The sequence below is a fragment of the Ictidomys tridecemlineatus genome, chromosome 10 (genome assembly GCF_052094955.1).
Source record: "Ictidomys tridecemlineatus isolate mIctTri1 chromosome 10, mIctTri1.hap1, whole genome shotgun sequence".
Lineage (NCBI taxonomy): Eukaryota > Metazoa > Chordata > Mammalia > Rodentia > Sciuridae > Ictidomys > Ictidomys tridecemlineatus.
In genome coordinates, this window is record NC_135486.1 from 79625197 (window position 1) to 79651398 (window position 26202).

The 26202-nt window shown below is 40.5% G+C and overlaps 1 protein-coding gene across 22 annotated transcripts in view; it reads right to left on the minus strand.

Moving 5' to 3' along the window:
- The window catches only part of Kiaa1217 (KIAA1217 ortholog), a 417228-nt gene that overhangs the window by 247972 nt on the left and 143054 nt on the right, over positions 1-26202 (minus strand). Inside the window, exon 1 of one of the 22 annotated variants that reach the window (XM_078023316.1) lies at positions 14868-14891. The exons of the other annotated variants lie outside the window; for them this stretch is intronic. The gene's annotated coding sequence lies outside the window, so the exon portion shown is untranslated. Of the gene's footprint in view, positions 1-14867; positions 14892-26202 lie in introns of those variants that run through there. 22 annotated transcript variants of the gene reach the window in all.

Here is a 26202-nt window from a genome sequence, read left to right on the forward strand (position 1 = left end):
CCCAGGACACACACACACACACACACACACACACACACACACACACACACACGGGTAACTCCAATTGATCTGGCTGACATTATTTCATTTAGGAAAAATGATAAGAAATGGCCAAAGTTTTGTTTATGAACATGGACATTCTCTCTTAGTCTTATGACAGGCTCACTCACAAGACACACAGGCAGACACTGCACTTTTTTTTTTTTCCAATCCCAGAGTCCCTGGGTGGCTAATCTTCTAGATTCTCATCACAGTTGAACAGGGTAGAAGCAGCTTAACTGCCTGCCACGTGCACATACTGGAATCAGAGAGTGGTTCATCTTCCCAGAGCTGCCCCTGAGCCCTGGGCTTTGAGGGGAAATAACTTCCTGCGGAAGGGTATCACCTTTGTTAAGACACAGTGCCGATGGGCATCACAGTCTCATTGACACCAAAGCCCCAGAACGACGGGAATTGCTTGTGTGCTGGGTTTGCTCACTGTCATGCACGGGTCCAGGCGACAGTACTCTTGTGCTGGGCCCTGATTCTCAGCCTGGGCCTTGGACAGATTTGCTTTTTCATTCATCTTTCACTTCATTGTGATGGTTAATTCCAGATTTTCAAAGCCAATCAGGGTTTCGAACATGCTGTCTTGGTGTGTGTGTGTGTGTGTGTGTGTGTGTGTGTATCTGGGATTTGGAAAACAATAAATAATCAGATATAATATTCTCTCCCCACCTGCAATCACTCTCCTTTTCCCATGCAGAATCTGCTTACATAGACCACTTGTGATAGACGGCACTTATCAGAGTTCTTAAAGACTGATGCAAGCCCTGGGAAACACGCACCTGGGAGGAAACACAAGTGGACTCCACTGGCTACTTGTGTGGCCAAAGAAGGAGGAGAACGATGGGAGGCAGGACCTGAGTCAGAAATCAGAATACTCATCCACCCAGAATATGTCAGGGTGCACCCCAGGTCCCCTGGGACTGCTAGATCATCCTGCCTTATCCATATCCTTCTGCCCTCCCTCCACAAACTCATTAGCCTGAGACAACAGGTCTCCCAATTCCACATCTTTGACTAATTCCTTGTGTGTCCCTGGATAAGTCACTGGAGCTTTCTGGCTTTGGAGTCCTCAACTGTCACATGGAAAAGACTAAAAATACCTTTTCGCTCTTCCATTCTTCGGTTCTCTGAGATAAATTTTGACCTGGGTTCACTTGGATTCTCAGATCAGGACAAAGACTTAGCTGGGCGCGGTGGTACATGCCTGTAATCCCAGCGGCTCAGGAGGCTGAGGCAGGAGGATCACAACTTCAAAGCCTCAGCAACTTACCGAAGCCCTAAGCAACTTAGCTGACCTTGCCTCAAAATAAAAAATAAAAAGGACTTGGGATGTGGCTCAGTGGTTAACAGTCCCTGGGTTCAATCCCTGCCAAAAAAAAAAGACTAAGAGGTTAAGTAGGTGGTCTTACTTTGACAAGCAAAGGGTCTTGGGACCCCATGATGCAATCAGGAACCCATGAAGGATACTGTATCCAATGATGGAATCAGGAACCCACGAAAGATACTGTATCCAATGTGGGCTAACCTCGGGTGTCTGTGAATCTGTGTGGACTATGTGACCAGCTTAGGGGAATTCTGAGCACTGTTCCCTTGTTACCTGCCATCCTTCCTCAAGAAGAAGCTCATGCTTCTGGCCAGTTGTTTCTCAAACAAATGATACCTACCTCTCCATTTTCTCAATACACTAAAGTTATAAAAAGCCATTAGAAAACCAGGTAGAAACTGAATGGCCTCTCCCAAACAGAATATCCTTAAACCCACTCTTCTAGCAGAAGAAGAACTAAAGTCTGTGCAGAAGCCTTTACCCTAACCCTTCTCATTGTTTTTGCCCATTTTTCTTGCTGTAACAAAATACCTGACACTGAAATATTTATCAAGGAAAGATGTTTACTTTGGCTCGTGGTTCTGAAGGCTGGGAAGTCCAAGAGCAGAGCTCTAGCAAGGGCCTCATGCTACTTCAACTCATAACAGAAAGCAAAAAGGCATTCAAACCCTAACCTGCTCTCACAGTAAATAATCCAGTCCTTCCAGAATTAATCCAATCCCTCAAGATTAAACCAGTCCCACAAGAAAGGCATTCGTCCTCTTAACAACCTAGTCACCTCTGAAAGACCCCACTTCCTGATACAACATGGAAATCAAGTTTCAGTGTGAGTTTTGGAGGGAACAAACTATATATAAATCTTAGCATCCATTATGCCACTCTTTCGTTTGGACCTGAAATGTCTCCTGTCCCTGTACCCCGCCCCCCCTGTGTTGAAGGCTCAGATCCTGGCTGGTAAGGCTATTGGGAAGGTGGTGGACACTTTAGGAGATGGGTCCTATTTGGAGGAGGCAGGTCACTGGGGGCATGTACTTGAAAGTTGTATCTTGTCCCCAGTCTTCCCCCTAATTCCCAGCTGCCATCAGGTGAGCAGTTCTACTCTACCATACACACACTGACATGCTGCTCTGCCTCACCACCAGCCCACAGTGACGGGGCTAGGCAAAATGGATTGAAACCTCTGAAACTGTGACCCAAAAGAAATATTTCCTCATTTGAGTTGATTTTCTCAGGTACTTTGTCATAGCTATGAAAAGATGACTAATAGCCACCAATTTGATGACCGTGTATTTCCTTACCTCACTCTGCTCATACTATCTTTAAAAATATATTTTTTTTCTGACCATCTTGGTTCTATACATTTGTATGTACTCAAACTCTGCCTGTCTGAAATATCTTTATAGCTCTTCTAAGTTACTGGATCTTTCTTCTCTTCTCTACCTAAATGGCCAGCAGCTGTTTTGTCTTCCTGTGACTATATTATGTGTCTTATTCTGAAGTTACTTTTCATCAACTCAACATTCCATTTCTTACCCCACCTCCTTCTGCTGCCAGGGTCTCCTGCTCAGTATCATCTCAGCCCAAAGAAATCTGAACAAAGCATGCTGGGCCACGGAATTAGCCTCCAAACCTGAGATAGCAGCAGCACAGTCTTAACCAAAATGTTTGAATGCTCACACACACACACACACACACACACACACACACACCTTCATATTGCGCATAATTTCTCTTAAAATTTAAAACTCAGGCTTATTAAAACCCCATTTGGTTCAGTTCCTTTAAGAAAACTCTTTTTTTCTCCACTCTGTTCCTATAAGAAACCAGGCTTCGTTTCCTAAGGTTTCTTTCCAGAACATCTTCATTCTGGCAACAGGAAGACAGGCCCATGAAATAACAGATCAGATACAAGGATCTGTCAAACGAATCCCTGTTCTAGGGCTTCTTTTTTTTTGAAGTTTTACTTTTTTTTTTTTTTCCACGTGGGCTTCCATGAAAGTCTCTCCCCTGCCTCCACCATCTCAAAACATTCTCCTTGTGGGAAGACAGATGATCAACTTCCCAGCACTGGAAAGCCTGGAGGCTTCCACCATCCAAGTTCTGAGGACTGTGGGCAACTGTGACAGATCAACACCATCCTCTTGCCGTGTCTAAGTCAAGCAGGAGCAAGATGGAACGTGCCAAGCCTCATCCACGCTTTGAAAAGGTGAAGCAGCCCAGTTCCAGGGCAGCAGTGCGTGTTTAAGAAATTCTTTGGGCTGGGGGTGTAGCTCAGTGACAGAGTGCCTGCCCCACACGTAGGAGGGCCTGGGTTCCATCCCCAGCAGCACAAAAAAATTTAAAAAGCAAAAAGCAAACAAACAAAAGCAAAGTGTTAAGGCAGAACCAGAGGGAGAAAAAGAAGTAGGGAAAAGCAGGTTTTTTTTTTACTTAAAAAGTTTTAACCGGCAGCACTGAGTTTGTAACTTTCATGGCATTTCCAAATCGCAAGAGTAAAGACACATGATTTCGGAGTCCAGCAAGGTAAGATGCGTTGATTACACCCCACCTAGAAATAGTCTGTTACAATCAAAGAAAAATGCTTCCTTTCTTTGTGCAGCAAAATTAAGAGATGTTTCAGAATAAAGAAAAGCAATTTAATTATCATTAAACAAGGTTTAACTGCTTTGAGCAATCATCCTCTCACGGAGAAGCATAATTGAACTTAAAAGAAACCTTGTAACCTGTGGCCCTTTCTGGCTCCCACTCAGCAAGAATTGGCCAGGAACCACCCACTTTCAGGAGAGCCGCCCAGGTGATTGGGAACATGACACAGCAGGCTAGGGACCCCAGAGAGGAAGACAACCCCCACCCCTGAATCACACCACTTCTGTACCTGGCTTCTGGCTGGTGCACTCCGGGGCCCCCGACAGCAGAAACACATGAGTCCTCCTTCCTTCTGTGGCCTTTCCCCCAGAGCATAGACTGGGGGCTCCATGTCCACATCCAGTAGTGGCTATCGGCCAGACCTTTAACCTTCTCAGAGCAGTCAAGAGCTTGGCCCGCGAGTGACAGGACCTGCCCCCTTCACACTTAGCTGGCCTGCAGTCTTACCCATTCCTTCTAGCAAGCTGGCCTGACAGACAGGCTCAGGATTGGGAGTGTGATTCACAGGTAGAAAATACCGGTTTTTCATTGCTATGCAGATGCAGACTGGGTGGGGTGGGGTTTAGGTAAATCCGGATGCGGACACCAAAAAAAAAAAAAAATCCAAAAACAAAAAATGAAGGCAAGAATGTGTCTCTTTTTCATACATCACACCTGACCAAATAGGCTCCACCCACATGCCAATCATTGAAGAAATTAAAGTGAACAGAGTGGTGGGAAGGGACCACTTACAGCTTGCAGGTCTACACGGAGACAGTTAATATTCACAAGCGATGTGAGATTAGAGACAGATTTTTATGTGATTCATACAAAAAAAAAAAAAAGAAAAGAAACCTTGATCATGGCTTTATTGTCAAGTGGCCAAATAGTCAACTGTCTCAATGCCAGTGTTTGTTCAAATTGCTTGAGCCTGAAAAGCCATGTAGGCATGGTGAGTCTGCATCCCTTGTGATCATATCTGCCTGTAAAATACACCATTTTGGAGCTTCTAGAACAGGAGAATAAAGAATAAAGGGGTGGGGGATATAACTTTCAAATGCCTGAGACCCACCAGGTAGGTGAACATCCCTCCGTCAAACATTCTTGATGGTGAGGTTTATTCCACTCACAGCATCTGACCGCTGCTGTCACTGGGCCGTTTCTGAAGAGCAAGTCATGCTGTTCAAAGGTCAGAGTCAGAAACCTGGATTCCAGGTGTTAAAGATGCTAGTGGGAACTCACAGTCCTGGGGCTGGAAGTGTAGCTTGGTGATAAAGCACAGGCTTAGTATGTGCACAAGGTCTTGGGTTCAATGCCCAGCACCAAAAACAAAACAAAAGCAAAAATCAGTGCCAACATTGCTTATCTGTTCTGCCAACCTTCACCGGGTATATTCTGAGTGCCCAGCCTGAGTGAGGACAGGGGAGTTGTCTCCTTGAAATATACATCATTTAATTTTTTCCCACTGAGAGCAGATAAAAAGGCAAAGGTTTGATGTACCATTATGTCACTGGAAAAATCCAAACTCAAGGATTCCTAACAATGTATCCCATTTCACATTGCTACATCAATGTATAGCTTTTCTTTTCTTTTTTCTTTTCCTTTTTTTTTTTTTTGTGGTGAAGAGGAAATATTTAAGTAACCTGCTGGAAATGGATTTAGAACTAGAGGGAGAAAAAAAAAAAAAACACAAAATATCTACATTTAGCCTTTGGGCTAATGACAAGAATGATGCATTGTGCTCCTGGACACTAGGCATGAGACCCGGTGGCACAAATCATATCTCCTCAAGATTCTGTAAACTGCCCACAGTGTGTTTTGGGCAGCCCTAGAATTAGTTCTACCGGTTCCTTTAAGGACAGCCACAGAGACAAAAAAGAGGACAGGCTTAGTTAGAAGTGTCCCCCAACCCACTCAAAGGAACTTCTGTGTACTGTTTGAACAAAAGCTAAAAATATTTTATCACTCTCCTACTTAAAATCTTCACACTACCCAAAGAATGCACTCCAAAGTCCTAACTGTGGCTTTATAATTCCAGCTGCCTCTTTCATGTCATCTGAGTCATTCAACAGACAAGTCTCTTCCTGCCTTGGGGTCTATGCACTTGCTGCTCTTCTTCCTGAAAAGCATGCCCATTATTTGCCTAGCCTGTTTTCTTACCTGGCTTCCTTCTCATGTAACTCTTTTATTTCCTTCATAGCAAGCCCCTTAGCAGTGGCTTCTTAAAACCATGGATAGTACTGAATCTTATATGAACTATGTTTTTCATATATATATTCCCCCCCCCTCTTCAACATATTCAAATTGCCAACCAGCATGACTTGTGCTTTGTGGCCATTATTCAGTAAAATAAAGGTTATCTGAACACAAGTAATATGATATTATGGCAGTTAATCTGATAACCAAGATAACTAATAAGTGACTAATGGGAGGGTAGCATATATAATTTGGATACACTGGACAAAGGAACATTTCACATCCTGGCAGGTACAAGATTTTATCATGCTACTCAGAGTGTGATATAATTTTAAAGTTGTGAATTGTTTATTTCTAGGATTTTAATATTTTCAGACTGAAGTTGATAGCAGGTAAATGAAACTGTAGAAAGTGAAACCACGGATGAGGATGGAGGACTATGCTTTCTTCTCTGCCTTCTCCCATTAGATTATAAGCTCTGTGAAGGCAATGAGTGGTCCTGTCATCTCATGTAGTGTATTCCCTGTGTCGGGTGCAGGACCTATTTGAACTAAAGTTTCAGTGCTAAATGAATAAATGGTAGTTATTTTTTTTTTCTAAATCAAACAGATCACATGTTGCTGTACTATCTTTATGTTATTCAAAATTATTCTCACTTAAAATTCAATTAGCATAATTTCATAGAGTTAAACATCAAAACCACATTCTAAGGCCTTTCCATGGGTCAGTGAAACCGTCTGCCTTTAAGTAATGGAGTAATCTTATACTAGTCAACTTTGGATTCTTCTCCATGAAATTAAGATGAATCCCATCATATTCAAAGAAACTTTCCACCTTGAACTTAAGACACTGATTGGGTAGAAATTGATCTTTTCTCACAAAATGTTTCAGGAGATGTTTCCATTATACTTGCTGCTATGTACTGAGCTTCTACCACATGCCTGGTACTGTGTTAAGTACTTCTCATATAAGGCCTCTGATCTGCAAACCAATTTGCTGGGTAGGAATTCTCAGCCCTTTTTTTTCAGATGCAGAAGTGGAAGCTTACTTAGATCAGGTTTGCTCAAGACCACACAAATAGTAAGTGGTAGAACCAGTTCTTAAAGCTAAGTCTGGCCAAGAACAAAGGTAAGATCCCTCTCATCTCTTGCACTGTTTCTTGGAGAAAGCCTACAAAAACATTAGGTTAGGGTCATAGACTGTAGTAGAGTCAAACAGGTAAGGATAGCAGGTGTGGACAGAGAGTGGGGGGTTAAAGTGCACCCCGGAGTCTACATCCCCATATTACTGGGGCAGCTGCTACTTAGCGCTACCAAAGATTCTGACAGTGTTTCTTGACCATATGATTTTGTTGTTGTTGTTTTTTTGGTCAGGATGTAAGAAATTTGATTTTTAGGTGAAAATGCCTAATTCTAAACCATTCAAAGTGTTAGTGGTTTTGTCTGTTTTGACTCTTATTTATTCTTTGCAGTGCTGACGACCAAACTCAGGGCCCTAAAGCATGCAAAGTGTGTACTCTACCACTGAGCTATACGCATAACCACATTATATCATTTTATTGAAATTTGCAGAAGTCATTGAGCAGGTGTTTCTGAAGACCCTGGCCCCAAGACAGATGCCTGCCAATCTATTCTTATGTCTAAACCTCTGGAAGTTGCCCCATTTGTCTCTAATTCCAATAAGCACTTTTGCAATCCACATGATTGCAACTGCTCAAAATGTATGAATGGCGCCATGCTGTTAAGTCCCAAGAAATGTCAATTGTTCTTTCTTTGAGGTGAAATCTGAGGGCCCCTTCACAGAGTACAGGTTTCTGAAGGAAAAGATTTGATCTGTGCGTGAGGCTTTCTTCCTAAAATGCCAGGAAGAAGGTTGCTTAATAAATGCTTTTGACATTCCTGACAAGTAATCTTCAGGCTTGACTTCAGGGATAAACTAAGTTCTCCTTCCCTCCCTCCCTTTTTGAGAGTATTGCTAATCAGTAGCAAAAGGATGGCTGCTCCAACTCCATCAGGTTGCTCAACTCCACCCTCTGGTGTGTCATTGAAATGGAAAAAAAGTAAAGGTAGGAGGTACCAAAGAGAACTTCAGGCTACAAAGGCATGTGGTAAATCATTCCCAGCATGATTAGAGTGTTTGGAAATCCAACCTCATAAAAAGAGCCACAGTTTTCATAGCACACCCCTCAGGGAGCCCAGAAAAAATGCCCTAGGCTGAATCAGAATTGCTGAGTTCAAATCCCCATTCCTTTGCTTAAAGAATCAAGTCTCTAAATTTTTTCTGAGCCTTGGTAGCTTTATTCATGTGTCTCTCTTCATACATATAAAAATAAAAACTTTTTTTTAAAAAAAGAATTATATTTGAAATAACTTGCGTGAAAGTTTTTGACATATAGCAAGTGATATATTACATATGGAGATTCTAGTACCCATATTTATTTGCAAAGATTTGAATGCATACAAGGAAAATTTTTATTGAATTGCATTAGAATGCAAAAAGGCATATGAGATTTGGATGTATATGTCTTACAAAGCTAATGGTATTTAACATGTGGAGGAAGAAAATATTGTAGATGATCATGATATAGCAAATTTGGCCCATTTTTCTGAAGATTTAGAAAAAGTTCAATTAGGTTAAAAAAAAAAAAAGTTCAATTGACCTTCCTCCAACCCAGGGGCTACAGTAATTATGTTCTTTTTAATTGAATTACTTAAATTGCAGCTTTCCCTTGATTTGCACACCACAGCCACAGTTTTTACCCTTTTTCCTCTAAGCAGAGTTGTTTCTCATTAATTTTTAGGTTAACCAACTAATGCCAGGCATGTTTATTCACAAAACACTATATTAAGAGGCATTTATTTTATATGTGTTCCCCTTTTGCAAATATTTGCAGTCAGCTGCAGGACTGATATTTTTATGAAGTTAAATAATAATATATTTAGGGAAAGCACAAAGTTTCAGAAGTAGCTTTTGCGAAAGAGGAAGGAAGAAGAGTTTAATTACAGTGAAGACAGTTAGTTACTGATTTGTGCTAACAAATCAAACCCCCTACACTTGAGGTTTGACTGCTTTCTGCGCATCGGAATTAAAGAGGAGTTGGAGTTTAAAACCATGTCTTAAGATTTTGCTTGGTGATTTGGGAGTATAACATGTGTTGTTTCTTTCCTTTCACAAGACATCCTCTGACAGTGTGCCTTCTATTCTTGACTTGCTCTGCGGTAAACAAAAAAGAGCTTACAGTCTTTGCAAATCTAAATATTCTGTGTATGAAAACAGGGTTGTTATTTTCACTTAGGAAACAGAATCATCAATATACAGGTTTAGACTTCTACGGTTGAGTCTCAGTACCTTGGTAAGGGGTGGGATTTAATTATAAAGAGATATTTTGTACGTTGGGTCAAAAGATGCCCTGCCCTACAAAGATGAGTTTACTGTATTTGTTGAAAAGTACCAGCAACTTAAAAACATTTAAATCAAAAACACACCTGATACTTGGAATGCAAAGCAGCATTTGTTTAGAAAGGAAGGATTCTAATTGGAATAAACTCATTTAGGGAAGACATCAGAGGCAGCTGCTTCTATAAAGAAGGACAGAGGAGAGACCTGCTTCCCTCTTCAAGGGACAACTCCATCAGTATAAACATACACCCGCTTTGATACATGACATGAAGTCACTTTTCTCAGCCTACCTGGAAACTGCAGGCTTAGCTCAAAAGAACACATGCTATCCTCCAGGGCAACTAGTTTATTCTGTTTTTTAATTTATGTTTTTATTAGTACATTATAGTTTTATATAATTGGTTTCATTTAAAACTGGTTTTTCAGTATCAAAGTATTACATGTCTGTGGTAAAAATGTACATAGTAGAGAAATACAGAAATTAATAAAACTTGCTTCTCACAGCTTGCTAGTTCCTCTCTCTGATTTATTGGACATCATTTTAGGAAATTTTAATGTCTAGATAAGTATACAGAAAATGTATATGCTTTCTCATACAAATAGGGTCCACCCTTTTTAAAAGAAATAGGATCCTGTTATCTCTACTGCTCTGTAGCTCATATTGCTTGTGTAACACGATTGGTTATGTGTCCATACGTGGATGGAGGGTCTCCTTCATGTATTGCCATGACTGCAGAGAACTATATTACATGAATGTGCCAGAACATCCTCTGTGACATTCCTATCGATACAATAAATTTGTGAGTCTTTTTTAGAGAAAATTGGGCGATACTTTTCAACTCTAGTGATCCAATTTGACATCAAGAAATTTGGCCTTCTGATGTGCTGACATGTGCATCGTTCCAAAGAGGATCAGTGCAGTACTATTCATAACAGGGAAAGGAAAAAAAAAAAGCAATCTAAAGAGCAATTAAAAAGGGGTCAAGTTAATATATTATGGAGCCACAGTTATAATTGCTCTGAAGAGAGAAGAGTTTTAAATAAGAGTTTGTGCTATTCTCGAAGTCATAAACACATACATCCACACCCACACACCCCACAAAGAAGAAACTGAAAATTGTCCTTTATGAAGCAATTGGTTGGAATTACTTTCTTCTGGAGTCTTAAAAATTAATCTGAGAAGGGAACCAAATAATAATACAGTTTAAAAAAAAAAAAGGAGTTTATATAACCTTTCTCAGTGCAAAATGACAAAACAAACCTGTCCTTCTGGAATGATAAGCCAAATAACGGCTAAAGCATGTTTTTCTTAGTAATGACCACTATGTAACTGAGACCTGACATCCTCCTTGATATTCTGAGAGGTATCCACCAACATTATTAATGTCAAAGAGAGAAAATGACCAAGGGCCCATCTGGTTCTCTGTTCTCTCAGCCATTCCAAATACGGGAGGCGGCAGCCTGCTTTGCTTCTGAGTGGCAAACAGTATGGTCAAAGAAAGTCCTCTCGGAAAAGTCTACGGCACCATGTGGCAGTCCTTCAGAACATCTCTGTGTCTGGGCCTTGGGTTTCTTCATCTTACTTGAACACAACAAAGCAGGGGCAAAGAGCCCAGGAAAGCTCACAGTGCAGAGGACTCCCACCATTAGTTTTATGGTCAACATGATCACCTGCATTTACCAACCCTAATAAAACTGAGAGTGGGAAATACCTTTCTTACTTCACTTGCTTAATCATGAGCAAACAGAAAGGAATGGAAGGTAAAATCACACAATAGAAACGAGCTGTGAAATTAAACCGCAATGCAGAATCCTGGGGCCATCAGAGCCAACAGATGCTAACATCGACCTGTACCGACTGATGGAATTCATGTGTCCCATTAAATTAGCTACTGTCTGTAAGCTCTGGTTAAGGTTTTGTCCACATGCATAATATTTTGCATTTGCTTTTGTGATTCATACAGCTGGGCATCTGAACGTTGTTTCTGCTGCCTATTTAGTCTGTTTTCTGGAAACAAAAGCAGCAGAGTTTCCTGTCTTTAGGATAAAGTTCATCCTGGTCTACCTAAAGCCATCCTGATTGCACTCTTCCCAAGACATCCCACAGGTCTCAAGACTTCCAGCTGCCCTAACATCACACAACTGTCATAAAGAACCAAGCAGGGGCTTATCTCTTTAGTTATGAAACCATGAGGGAGAGCAGATTTAGTGACAGAATCCTGCCTCCAGGGCTGCAGGTGTAGCTCTGCCTAGAGCACTTGCCAGGTGCATGTGAGACCTTGCACACACACACACACAAGTAAAACTGGGGTGTTTCTGATGGAGTTCAGGAGAACTTTCTGCTCTCTGATTCCTCAACAGCCAGCCTGAGAGAAATTTCTAGATCCATTTCTGGCACTGGAAGATTCCAGTACCTTTCTTTTTGAAGAAATTACTTACAAATAACTTACATGAGAATTTCAAAACAGTTTTTTTTTTACAAGAGAATAATGTAATACTTAAAGATCGCTATCTCCTTTATGAAGAAACTTTTAAAATTCAGATGCTGTATTTATTTAGAATATGAACAAACCTGTAGGTGTTTTTCAATGAAAACATATGCAATGAATGAGAAATGGATCCAGGCTTCCAGTGCGTGACACCCAATTCTTCAGCCCCTGAGCAGGGATCCTCTGACTACCCAAGTCTTCCCTAAGTCCTGGTGCAAAGTACACTTCTAGAGCTTATCTCTGCTTACTGACAAAGAGATCTCTGATCACCACAACAAGTATGTACAATATGAAGTTTCAATGGAGTTTTAAAGCATGGTCTGCAGGATTTAAAAAAAGAGTAAGAATGCTCATTAGTGATTCCAAACCTATTTGGAATCTTGGTACCTTGTTGCTGTTAGATTTCCTGGCTCTCTTTCCACCTCATAATTGCTGATTTGGGGTTCTGAAACTTTGAATGAAATACATATTTGATTTCAGACTTCTAGATCTGCCCTTGAGATAAGATAACCAGAGCTGGAGCCAGCCTCACAGCTGAATTCATCTGACCACTGAGGTTATCTGCCAATGAATGGGCTCAGCCTTGGCGGTTCAGATATCTGTCAAAAGCGTCCATTAGAATCCCTCTTGATGGACCCACCCAAGACTTCTGCTAAAAGACCCTCCTTCCGGCCATACGGCGGAACCTGAATCATTTTGAATAGCGTAACATGGAAAAAGTGGAAAAATTGGAAAAGTTGCTAGAAAAACTCTGGAACTAATAGAGTATTTTCCCTGGCTAGAAACACAACTACTAAAAATAACACAATGAAAAACATATTTGTCTCTTCCACACAATGGATGCAGAATATAATTATGGGCTGTGTATCCGTCTGGGATGAAGACAAGGGAAGAGGTGCCAACATCCAGAACACAAAGGGAGTAAAGGGACAGTGTGTCCAACTCCTGGCTGGCTTCTGCACCCTGTGGAACTCCCAGCCCCCAGCTGACTCAAGTTTCTGCTCAGCAAATACCTGTAACATCAAACCCGATTCTTCTCTTGGGGCTGAGAGAAATTTGAGGCAGAGAAGGTTTTAAAATTTAAATCTATGCAGTGGATTAGAGCTCCTAACAATAGAAACCAGTAAAAAGTAAATTAATACTACTTCTATATTCCTCTCTAGGAAAAAGACATACGTGTAATTAACTTTATTTTTTAAAAAAAGAATATCCTAGGTCCTTTGACACACTTAACATTTTGTAATTTAATTAATTTATAAGAATAATTGCTTGCTGCTGGGAGTTATTTTAGTCATATTATTTTTTTTTCTATGCGCCTTGAGATCAGAAAAAAATGCATACTGGTTTATTATGTAGTGTTTTTCTTTCTCTCAATGAGCCATGATTTCTTCATCTGTAAACTGAGAATAAAAAGACTCTTAAGAGTCTCACTTGGCTTTTGTAATGATAAGACAAAGGATGGGGGAGGACTATAAATAGTCCAGTTTCTTATAAATAAAAACAATCCTTAACACCTGAAGTATTAATGCTTAGAACTGTGTCTAAGGAATGTTGCTCTTGTTAACCTCATTTTATAGAGAAGAAAACTGAGGCTTAGGAATACGAATTTACTTTTCCCAAGTTTACACAGTTAATACGTGGCACTGCCAGGCTGCAAAGTCCCCTTTATCATTCACTCTTCTGCAATAACTGTGGCAACCACAATTTCCTATGAATGGCAATCCCGGCGCTAATCCATGCTATCCAACTGCAAAATTTCAGGAAGTCTCATGTTCATGTATTAGTTTCTAAAACACTTTAAAATCTATCAGCTTGCTCATAAGTACTTTTTGTTTCAAAAGTCCAAGTTCCGACTGCACAGGTATCTTTAAATTCTGTGCCTTAACTTCACGTGCTGCATGTAAGAGACAAATGAGTTCTCTTTGTGTTCCTTTTAATCTTGGTGGACTTAACTGCTCACCTCAACTGTTGTCCTTCAACTAACTCCCTGATCCACAGCAACCTGACTGATCCTTATCACACTCAAAAGGCTACCAAGATGTTTACCTGCCATCAGCATGCCTGATGCAAACAGAAACCCCCCTACTCCCAGGTGTGGGGGTTTCCTATTTAAATAAAGCATGATTTACAAACAAACTACCTTTAACTACCCTCTTCCCCCAAGAAGCCTTTGTCTCTTTTCTCGGGTATTTAGAACTCCTGTTTCCCTAAAAGTCCAGAAATGAATATCTCGAACAGAATTTTTTTTTTTTAATCCCAGAAAATGCGTCTATGAGAAAAGTATACTATCCACATTAAAACAAAACAACACAACATGCAATGTTCCTGAGCCTGATTCCAAGACAATTTTTGTGCTATTCCAGGGATTTTATTTTGAGGAGCATTCTACAAGGTGAACATACAGAACTATACATAGCCTCAATTTTGGAGTAGAAGAAGAAAATGCATGCACAACATCTGGGAATAATCAACAAATATGTATAGTATCTGGATTCTCAGATGGTCTTTCTAATCCTTATCTATGGCATTCTTACCACATTATTCACAGGGCACAATCAGCATAATGCATAATGCATCTTTTGTTTTTCAGCCCTATTCAAAAATCTCGGTTCATTCAACAACAACAACAAAAAGCCCTTAAAACAGCCCTGAAGCTCAACATTCAGTGTGGGAAAGCTGTGCTTATTCAGTTCTTCCTGCCAAGAGAACAATGCACAGAAACAGACCACAAGGTTTCCAAATAATTTTTGGCAATAACTTGGAAGAAAAAAAAGACACATATTTACCTGCACCCAGAGCGCCACAGGTGAGGTGGCCGTTAAGGCAGAAAATCTAACTGGTCTTCTGGAAGTTTTCGTCTCTCCTGCACTCCGGGGTCATCCTTCCGAGTTGTCAGGTAAACCCCCCACCATGTCTCTGCTGTTTTCTTTTGCAGTTTTTCCCAGTAAAACTCTTGTCATTTGCATAAAACCGACTTGTAGCCTATAGGACTATTTGAGTAGCTACTTGTTAAATTGGCTGTCTTGACATGCTCTTTCAAGCATGACATCATAAATCTCCATGGAAACTCTAACCCCACCTGCCTACATGCCAACCTTACCTGTCAGGCAAAGACTTAAACAATCGTCTGAAATTGTTCATTAATGAAACCTTTTTAGGGGCTTTGGATCTCTGCACAGTGTAATTTGTGCTGTTGGCAGAAACTTAGCCAAGACCGATGGCTTCATTTTCAAAGCCTGAGCTGTTTTGCAGAAAACAATGATCAAAATTATAGGCATTCGTTAATCTGCCCCTCCCTGTCTAACAATGCACTTAATCAGTGGAAGAAAAAAAACTACAGCGGCACATGTGTGCCTCTCTCTGCAGGATAAAGTTACTTTGAAAACTCAGGTTTTGAAAAATCTTCAATTGATACTTCTAAGGCTTTCCCACTCTGCTCTCCAGCAACCCCCTTCCTACTTTTTTTTTTTAAACCAGCAAAACTTGCAAAACAGGTTCCCTGCCCGAGCCTGTGTATGTGTTGAGTGTGTGTGTGTGCACACACATGCCTGTGTATATTTTCCCTTGGCCTCTGTGGTTGCCAGTTGTGGGAGAAGGTGTGGAGAATTTTTTAACTCTTTGCTAACTCACCCACATCTTTTGCATGTCTAACCTGGTTTATGGAAGTCACTAGAATCACTCTAAAATCTATTTTTGGTTTTGAGGAATGGTCAGCAACATCTAAGAGATATTTTATCCTTCTTTCATTCATTCATCTTTCACTATCTCAAATTTTATAGAATACTTACTGTTTGCACAAAGGTTTAGACAACTTCTGCCAAATTTGTACACAACCCTCGAGGTAACACGGAACTCCGCACTCTGTTTTCACCTCTAAACTCACTATAGACACTTAATATTCCTTAAGTCTACGATTGCTGACGCTGAGGCCCCAGAAAGTGGAGTTTGATCCAAGCCCACAGGAATGTATCATAATGTTATCTAGTGGCTGTCACGTGCCATAGCATAAAGTTCTTCCGTGGGACTGAAGAGGGAGCTGAATGAACAACACACAGAATGAACTAAGAAGCGCTTTCAGGTAGCCTCAAGCAGAATCCAATTCAACCCTTCAGAGAAACAGCAATAGCTAAAAGAACTGCCTGCTCAGACTTGTCAAAGATCCTGCTGCAAACTTCACCAGGCCCACAGCACGTGTCCTCAAAGGTTAGAGAGCAAAAATATTAACCTCTCTACCTTGCTGAGAGAGAGCAATGCAACCACTTCAAAAACCCAGAATGGCTCTTTTTCAGAGGGGGAATTAAAGATGCTTTGGATCCCATCCTCTGATGACTCTGAGTTTTGCATTGCCATAGTTCCCAGTCCACAGATGGGACATTACCTTTGAAGGGAACCAAAAAGTAGACTGGCTTAATATAGCAGCCAGAGTTGGAATACTCCAGGGAGGCAAGGCTATTGTCAGACATTCAATTACTGCCTCTGTGAGTTGAAAATACATCCAGATGAAGCCCAAGCTTATGCTTTACTCAGTGGGGAACAAACACAACGTGAAACAAACAAGAGAGAACCAGATCTAGGTTTTATTTGGTGAAATCTGCAGATGGTGTGGAGGCACAATTCAATTACAGTTATTCCTCAAAGTTCCATTAGAGAGAAGAGCGTGTGAAAGCTGATTCGACAGAGTTGTTCTAATAGGCCAAATCTTCCCTTTAGGTTATTTAGGAAATTACAGTATCTTGCCTTTTGCTTACTGAAGTCAAGCTTGGAGAAGAGATCCAAAAGAATCAGGTGGGAAAGGCACATGAAGATAATCACAGAAATAATTTAGAGGTGAAAAAGCAGCTTGGTTAACCCATTCATGGGCAGGCAGGCAGAGGTAAAGGATGAGTGAAGAATCTGTAACCAAGGATGACATCATTATGATGATGTGAGAATCTTGGACTATTTAGCTTTGGGCAATAACAATCTCAACAATAAGGGCAAAGCAGAAGGGCGGGGCAGAAATGCCAAGACTTGATTAGAAGTGACCAGGCCAGTAACGATTTTTTCCTCCTGGCTCCAAATGAGGAAAACATGAAAAACTCAGTCCCCCTGAATGACATGATTTGCCTAAGACTCTGCACCCCACCAACTAAGTCAGAGCTCAAGAAATGCATGTAGATAAGCTATTTTGTTTCTAAATTTAGCAACATCATGGGTATCTATAATTGCCTCCGGAAGCAAATAAGTTTCTTTCTCTTGAATTTATTTCAACAAATGTATTTTGTAATACAGGTAGAAAACCACTCACTGAAAAAGACCCTGAAAATATAAGCATACAAATAACTGCTAAAAGAGGTTACATTTAACACTTAGGAGTCTAAATTTTTGTTTCTTAGGAAACACAAGTAGAAATTGTCATGTAGAAAAGGAATATTTCTTTGAGTAGAAAAACTCCAAACTTTTATCATTCAAATAACCAATCCTTATTCCATTTAGGCTTCACAACAATAGTATGATGAAACTCAGAGAAAGTGAGCCTCAAAGAGAGGTAAGTGGAGCAGGTTCACATGGCTACTAAGTGCTGGAGTCTGTTTGAACCCAGATGGACCTGAGATTTGAACTCAGAACACCTGTGCTTAACCAACATCTGTTGTTACTCCTAGCTGAATAAAACTGCTCAGAACTGAGGATACTAATATCCCAAGTAAATTAAACCATGCCAAAAGTATTTATTTCTTAGACTTTACCTGAAAGTACATATTGGGTTGCAAAGTGTAAACACAGACCTTCCATAAATCTGCCCAGATATAAAGTTAATAGATGGTGCCAGGCTCTGGCAAGGTGGAGACAGGGATGCTCTATCTGCACAGCAGCAGAAGGGAAGGGGAAGTGTTTATTTAGTTTCAGGCTGTGTGCAGGCCTGCAAGGACTGCTCTGTGCAGGGGTAAGGCATTGCAACTCAGAGCTCAGCTCTCATAACCTCAGGGCCAACAGATCCCTAGGAAGCAGATAAGGCTGATGCAACACCAGATACTCAGGAAATATCTGCAATCTGACGTTCTGGTCTAAAAAAAAAAAAAAAAAAAACCGACAAACACTCAAAGGAGGAAAAAAAACCAAGTATATATTTTTTAAGTTGAGGACATACTTTAGGTATCACCCAAAGAATAAGGACATTTGGACTTCTGAATGTATCAGTGGAACTCGACTGTGCTAATTCCTTGATCTTTCAGCTGTTTTTGATTTTGTTATTTGTTTTAGAAATTACCCACTCATGTTTTGTCTATTGCTGCAGTTAATTTCACATGTCACTTGGCTAGGCTATAGTGCCCAGTTGTTTGGTCAAACACCAGTCTTAGATATTGTTGGGAAGGTATTTTTAAGATGCGATTAACATTTAAATCAGTAGACTTTGACTAAAACAGATTACCCACCATAATTCAATCAGTAAAAGACCCTAAGAGCAGACAGCGCTTCCCTGAAGAAAAAGGAATTCCACTGATCCTGTCTCTCTGGACAACACTGACAAGCACAGCTTGTAACTCCATGTCTTGTTTTCTGGCATAGATCCCAAACCTAAGTCATTTTCACTTAGAGCACCTACTGTCATTTCAAATACAACTTATTAAGACCTAAACTCACATAACTGTTTAGCATTTACCTAGTATGAACTGTATCTAATTAAAAAAAAAATAGACAAATTTGCTATCAAATTAAGATAAAGGGCAATAATGAAATCCACTGGTGGTTACATTCAATGTTAATGGACTGAATTCTCCCATTAAAACTAACAAACTGAATTTTAAGAAGCAAAATAATGTTACATATAGTTCCTAACAAATGCAAACAAATATAAATCAAAAGTGATTATATGTGTGTCTATGTACATATGTTTTCTCTTCTTATTTATTTATTTATTTATGCAAGCATGCTGGGTACAGAACACAGACTCTTACCCATGCTAAGTGTGTGCCCTACCACTGAGCTGCATCCTCAAATGAAATATGGTAACATGAAGAAAACTTATCAAACACTACCGTTAAAAGACAATTTATGAAGACATTGGATCATAACAAGTTTGTTTGCAACAAAGAAGAAAAATGTAGAGCAAAAATTTTTATGTATGCAAAAACAAGATAAGAAGAAAATCAGAGAAGATGTTATTGTATTTCACTTGGAACTAAACAGACTTCAAAAATAAGAACTGAGGGGCCGGGGCTGTGGCTGAGGCTGAGTGGTAGAGTGCTCACCTAGCACATTCGAGGCCCTGGGTTCGATCCTCAGCACCACATAAAAATAAATACATAAAATGAAAGTATTGTGTCCAATTACAATAGAAAAATAAATATTTTAAAAAATAAGAACTCAGAAAAAATTAATAATAGGAATAATAGAAATAATACATGAGCATGTGTTGTGTGTATATGTGTATGTACATTCATGTCTGTGCCTAATAAACACAGAACAGATGATCTGCTCTGATTCTGAAATACTTACAAACTTCCATTATGTATTTGGCTACTCCCACCCCAAAACAATTTAACAAACCATTAAAATATTTTTAAAGTAGAAATTTGACTAACTGCATTCTCTGATCATATCCATAAACTTATAAATAAATAATCTGAACTACTCAGAAATTAAATATTCTCAGTCAACCCTTAAAATCCATAATGAAAATTTAAAAAATTTCAACTTTCTTTAAAACAACAAAACGGAAGATATTTCATGCAAAACCACAGCACACAGACCAAGCTGGTGTCAGGAAACCTATATCCTTAATGTGTTCATTATTAAAATAGAAACACTAAAACTAACTTTAATACTCATTATAAGAGAAAACCAAGATAACTATAAAAACTATGAAAAGGAAATTGAGATATAAGTTAAAAATAACAAGTTAGCAGACAATAATTTGGAAATAATATAGCCAGGCATGGTGGTGCAAGCCTGCAATCTCAGCTACTCAGGAGGCTGAGGCAGGAAGATCAAAGTTCAAGACCAACCTCAGCAACTTAGTGACACCCTCAGCAACTTAGGAAACCCTGTCTCAAAATAAAATTTTGAAAAATGGTTAAGAGTATAGCTCAGAGGCAGAATGTTCCTTGATTCAATCCCCATACCCTTCCCCCTACACACATAAACTGATACTTTAAAAAAAAAAATTAACGGCTGGGGATGTGGCTCAAGCGGTAGCGCGCTCACCTGGAATGCGAGCGGCCCGGGTTCAATCCTCAGCACCACATACCAACAAAGATGTTGTGTCCGCCGAGAACTAAAAATAAATATTAAAAATTCTCTCTCTCTCTCTCTCTCTCTCTCTCTCTCTCTCTCTCTCCTCTCTTTAAAAAAAAAAATCAAGTAAATCTGAGAGAATACAGAGGTCTTTTGCTCTCTAGGAGTTTATATAGGGACACTAAATTCTTGATATTAACCAGAAGGAAAATAGATGTTTTCTGGAGTTACTGGAGAAAAAAATCAGGGAGATGGAATAAGACTACGTTGGCCTCTGAATAAGTTATGATTCTCACACTTTCTATATTCATCATGCTTTTGTGTAGGAGAAAGCTCTGGTTCACTTGAAATGTTTAAAAACAAAAAGGAAAAGAGGAAAGGAACAAAAAATGGAGGAAGAAAGGAAATAAAGAGTGAACACAAAATATGGAATCCATCACCCATAATTGCCCCACATGTAAGCCCTTCATTGCTCTCCTACAGCCACTACCTGTAGTCACCACTCCACCCACCTTCTCTCCCTTCACCATCCTGGTGCAGTTTTATCATGACTGTTGCTGCGCCAGCAAATACTCATGAAGCAGAATCATTGCACTAATGCAGAAACACATCTTGAGTGCAAACATGATACAAGACAAATCCTCCAGGTATGGCCAAGAATTGCAGTCCCCTCTCCATACTTTGTCAAATTCAGCCCTCAGTTCAAAGTTCCGTCAGCTAGCCCCAGCACAGTTCACCTTCACACCTGTGTAGGTCGTCCAGCTACCCCCTTGAAAACCACAGCTTAGGCGACTAGAAAGAAGAAGAAAGAGTGGGCCTGATGGGTTAGAGATGCTGGGGTGACAGTGTCAAGGGAGGCTGTTGCTAAAGCGGGGTGGTGACAACTCTGCCAAGGGGAGAATTTTTTAAAAAAAATAGAAAATTCACTGAGTTCTGGACAAGATCTTTTTCTCCAAATTCCACCCCATCAACAGACACCAATAGGTGACACTCTGATGTCATTTTCTACCCGTTTCTTTCCTGATTATTGTTAGCAGTACTTCACGGTTCTCTGGTTCCCCAGTGTTTCCACACAACATGGTCAGATGATACAGGTGACTTGCTAAAGGTCCTGGCCAAGGTAGAAGGCAGAGAGAGCCCAGAGCCCAGGCCTTGGGTGCCCCACTGAGAGCTGTCACCTTTCTGCTCCACCTGCATCTGCCCTTTCACATCCCCATCCTCCCTGCATCAGTCATGACATGGTCCCCCTTTCTCTCCCCAACATCTGGTGTGTCGTGTTGGTAGCCATTCTGGCTGAGCTCCTCTCCAGCCACCACCCTGGGCCTATCACTGTGGGCCTGGACACTGCTGTCACTTCTAGGCCAGCACCCACGCTCTTCCCACCATCCGTCTTGTGGAGTACTGAGAGGCTGATCTTTAAACTTTGCTTTTACCCTACTGCCATATTCAAGGCTACCACAGGGCCTGTATCTGCTGGTCCGCACTTTCTCCTGATGTTCAAGGCCCAACACAACCTGGCTTCGTTCTTGAATCCACTGATTTCCTGCTTTACCAAAGGCCACTTCTGTCTCATTTAGATTGTCCTACCCCTTGAGCCACAAGGAAGCCATATCCATTGTCTCAACATTGCCTCTCTTGACCTCTCCTCTCCATCAGAATGCCCCCATGTCTTGATCCTATTCATTCAAATACTGAGCTCTCGGTTTCCTGGCCATAGATAGATTTAAATACCTGCTATGTACTGGGATTTGGGGAAATAGTTAGGAAAAGGCTCTTGGAGTCTTCCATCATTCCCATAGACCCTTTGCAAATTCTGATCTCCAGTGTGAAATCTTTCCTTGGTGCTCTGTGTTCCAGCAAACTTTTGAAATACATATTACCATTTCCTAATGCATGTCTCATAAAACATGAGTTCCTAAATCGATGCTTTTGTGGGTCAGACAGTTTGGGGAAACCCTGAACATTTTATTTTATTTTTGCAGTTCTGAGGATCAAACCCAGGACCTCATGCATGTTAAGCAAACCCATTACCACTGAGCCATACCCCCAGCCCAATGCTGAGTATTTAATTTCTTATCCACCTGCCCCCAATATCTCTACCTGAGATTCACTGGCAATATCTATTCACTTGTTTAAGGTCTGGTCTAGAAGGCACGCAGAGGAAAAAGCCTGTAATCCAGGCTACTGGGGAGGCTGAGGCAGGAGCATTGCATGTTCAAGGCCAATCTGGACAACTTGGAGAGATACTGTCTCAAACACAGAAAGGGCTGAGATAAAGCTCAATGGCAGATTGTTAGTGGGATTGAACCCAGAGAGCCACTACTACAGAATCACTAACAACAACAAAGATCTGGTCCATGTGTAGAAATTCATTTCACTTTGGTTAACCCCAAGAATCTTCCCCTAATTTAAAATTTTCTCCCCATTCTTCAAACCACTATTAACAACCTGGAGACCTAGGATTCTGTAGAAGATACCTGTACATACTGCTGGTCTAGATCATTGCAATTTAGAACTTTCACTGATTGGAGATATCCAGGTGTCCTGGCCTTGGCTTTCCAACCAGAACGCCTTCCCCTTAATGAGAAGAGTTTTGACACGTCTTTAACACCTGCTACACTGGAGAAGAATTTACATAATCTAATCCTCATTCCAGTCATACTGTTTGTCTCTTGCTTCAGCTAAGAAAAAGCCTCAGGGAAACTGACTCACCTACAACCCCGCAGCTAAGGGCATCCCAGCAAATATAAAGTCCATTTTATCACACACAGAATTCCAACTCCTTCCATTAAAGAGATGTATCCTTGGCAGGTCAGAGGTTAGGTTTTGTACTTTGTATATAATGCCCAAAGCTGAGCTCAGCCTGTAGGTCCACCATAAATAACCATTTGACAGAATAAATCCAAGAACACACCTGCAGGAGGAAGAATGAATAAATAAATGGCTAGGAAGTAAGCTTGATCAGTGAAGACAGGAAGGGTAATTTAGACTTTTGCAATGTGAGTTCTATGTCTGTGTATTGGATTAAATCACACTGGTCTTTTTTAGATCCCTCTATATGAAAAATTTCTGTCTAATTTGGTGACAATTTTCTCTAGGTTTTGCTGATTACCGTTTTCCAGGTGTCTCCTGCCACTGCATGGCTATACTTTGAATCTTGCCTCCCCTACTTTCCCACCTACTTCCGGGCACTCCTTAGCAGGTTTTCCACTAGAATTTTATTTTGACTTTTTTTTTTTTTTCTCAGTGCTCTTAATATAGCTCTCTTCTCAAGTTGTGCTCTCTAGTTCTTCTACAACACTAATTAAAATGAAAGTGAATGGTGAGGTTGGTGGCACCCAATTAAACATGGATCAAAAGGCACACGTTATGAATGATCCCAGTTAGGATGCTTTTTCCTCTTTTCTGTATCCTGAATGATCAATGTCAATGGAAGGTCAATTTTGCAAGTAAAACTGGAACCCCTGGATTTCTGTCTGTTCGCTCACTGATGCCCTACTTGACATATTCCAAATCTTCTGAGATGCACTTCCACGACTCCACGATTCTTTTGGGGAGGCGGGGAGAGAGGAATGTTGGGATGGAACCCAGAGCCTCACAACATGCTAGGTAAGCACTCTACCCATAACCTGTAAGTCACAATTCAAAACATAAGTCCTCTCAAAACACTTCCAGGTGAGCTCCTGCGTCTAGTTCCCTAAGTATTAGATTCTTCTTTCTGTTCATAATTTGACTCTTATTTTCATCATATGTAGATTTAGATGACTATTGTTTCTGATGCTCACTCCTTTAGACGTATGAAGATTATTTGGTATTTCTCTGAGGACCAGAAATGGTTTTATGCTGATTCTTTCAAAAAGCACATTCTTTACTCCCAGGGCTCTAGGATTTCATTAAACACATGCTATACACACACTAATACAAATTCTGTAGCTATGACTGGTGATTCTCTTCTGACACCATGGTCCCTCCGTCTGCTGGTATTGCTCTGGCGATACTAGCATTTTCCCAGTGTTAATCTGTCTCATCTATTACCATTTGTGTCACTGCTTCCTTACTGCAAGCTCCTTTTGTTCTCCAAATTAGTAAAGGAAGATGCAAGCAGGAGACAGGCACCTCAGACATTTTAGGATCGTGAGTAAAATTTCATACTTATTGGCACTAGGCAGACTATGTGTTGATATGGCATCATCACAAGCCTGAAGAAGCCAGAATTACTAAGTCATTGTACAAATAGCTTCTCCAGAGAGTTGCCCCCAAGTGACAATACTTTGTGTGTGGAAGAAACAAAACATTTTTGTGTGGTTCCATGAATTACGACAAATGAACTACAAGGCTTATTTGTTACGAAGCATAATCTAGACTACCCTGATCCATACATCAGTTTTAAGACATGCATCTCTTATTGGCTCCTTTTTCTCTTAAAACTTATTATTTGAAAGAGGCCAGCAGGCTACTGAAAAATAGTGTACAGGAGGGAGAAATAGCAGAGGCAGGCTGCACCCACTATTCTTGTTTGCGACATCAAATGACTTCTGCACAAAAATATGTTACTTGCTTTGTCCTGAAAAGCATGTCACCCTTCCTCTTCAGTCTGTGACATTCATCGTCTCTGTGGCTCACAGAAAAGTTGTTTAAATCATGGTCTTTCTTTGATTGGAAGTGTTGAGGTCTAGTAATCACTGCTTCTCTTTTCTATTAACCCTGCTTTTCATTGGAGAGTTTTCTCTATTTGAATGTAAGGTCAAGGTCACAGGAGTCCTTGGTAGCATGCATTCCTCCTTTAGCTCTCCTTTCCTGTCTCATTCCCGAAAGCCATCCACTCCACAGGTCCCAACATTTGCCTCTTTTATTCAGGGTCCAGGGGTTGTTTTCTTCTCTCCATTGTTAATACTTTTCATAGTTTTCTGTGAGTTTTGAGCAAATAGGAGTCAAAATGCCTTTAACCTACCAACTTAGAGTTTGCCTCTGCAGACCTGCTCTCCTGACTCAAATGCAATTAAAACTTTTCTCCTTCTTTGCCTTTAACTTTCCATGATTCTCGACAAAATCAAGTATATGTATACTTCTGAAAAGAAGAAGTCAGTCAAAGGAATAGATTACGTTGAGGCTGAACCAAGGCCACAAGTTTCAACTTGTTGTTGCATACAACAACTCTTCTCCAGTGAATCAAGTTTTTGAAAGGTCATTGAAAGAGTAGGACGAACTATGACTTGGAGTGTTTATGAATAAACATGCAGATAGCTTCCTGATTTTCACTTTGGACTTGTTATCACAGCTACATTTCAGTGCTGGATACATATGACTATAGCACAGAATTGTAAATGGTGCAGAACTCACCAGGCACAGAGAAACTAAGCAGGCTCTGGTGTTGCTTCCACATGAACAAGTCCAAGAAGAGGCTGGCTGAGGAGGGGGATGCCACAGAGCCCTGGTGGGCACTCAACAGCAGCAGCCATAAGCAAAGGCCTTGTGGCCCTACTGAACCTCATTGTTCATGTTCTTATCTCCTTATTTTGGTCCACCATAATGTTCACATGGAAGGGCAACATGTTCAAGTTTCTCTTCCTCTTCATGTGAAACAAAAGAACACATCAGATTTTTTAAAATATTTTTTAGTTGTAGTTGGACATAATACCATTATTTTATTTACTTATTTTTATGTGGTGCTGAGGACCGAACCCAGGGCCACGCACATGCTAGGCGAACACTCTACCGCTGAGCCACAACCCTAGCCCAACAAATCAGATTTTTTTTTTTTTAAAGAGAGAGAGAGAGAGAGACAGAGAGAAGGTTTTAATATTTATTTTTTAGTTTTCGGTGGACACAACATCTTTATTTTATTTTTTCGTGGTGCTGAGGATCGAACCCAGCACCCCGCGCATGCCAGGCGAGCATGTTACTGCT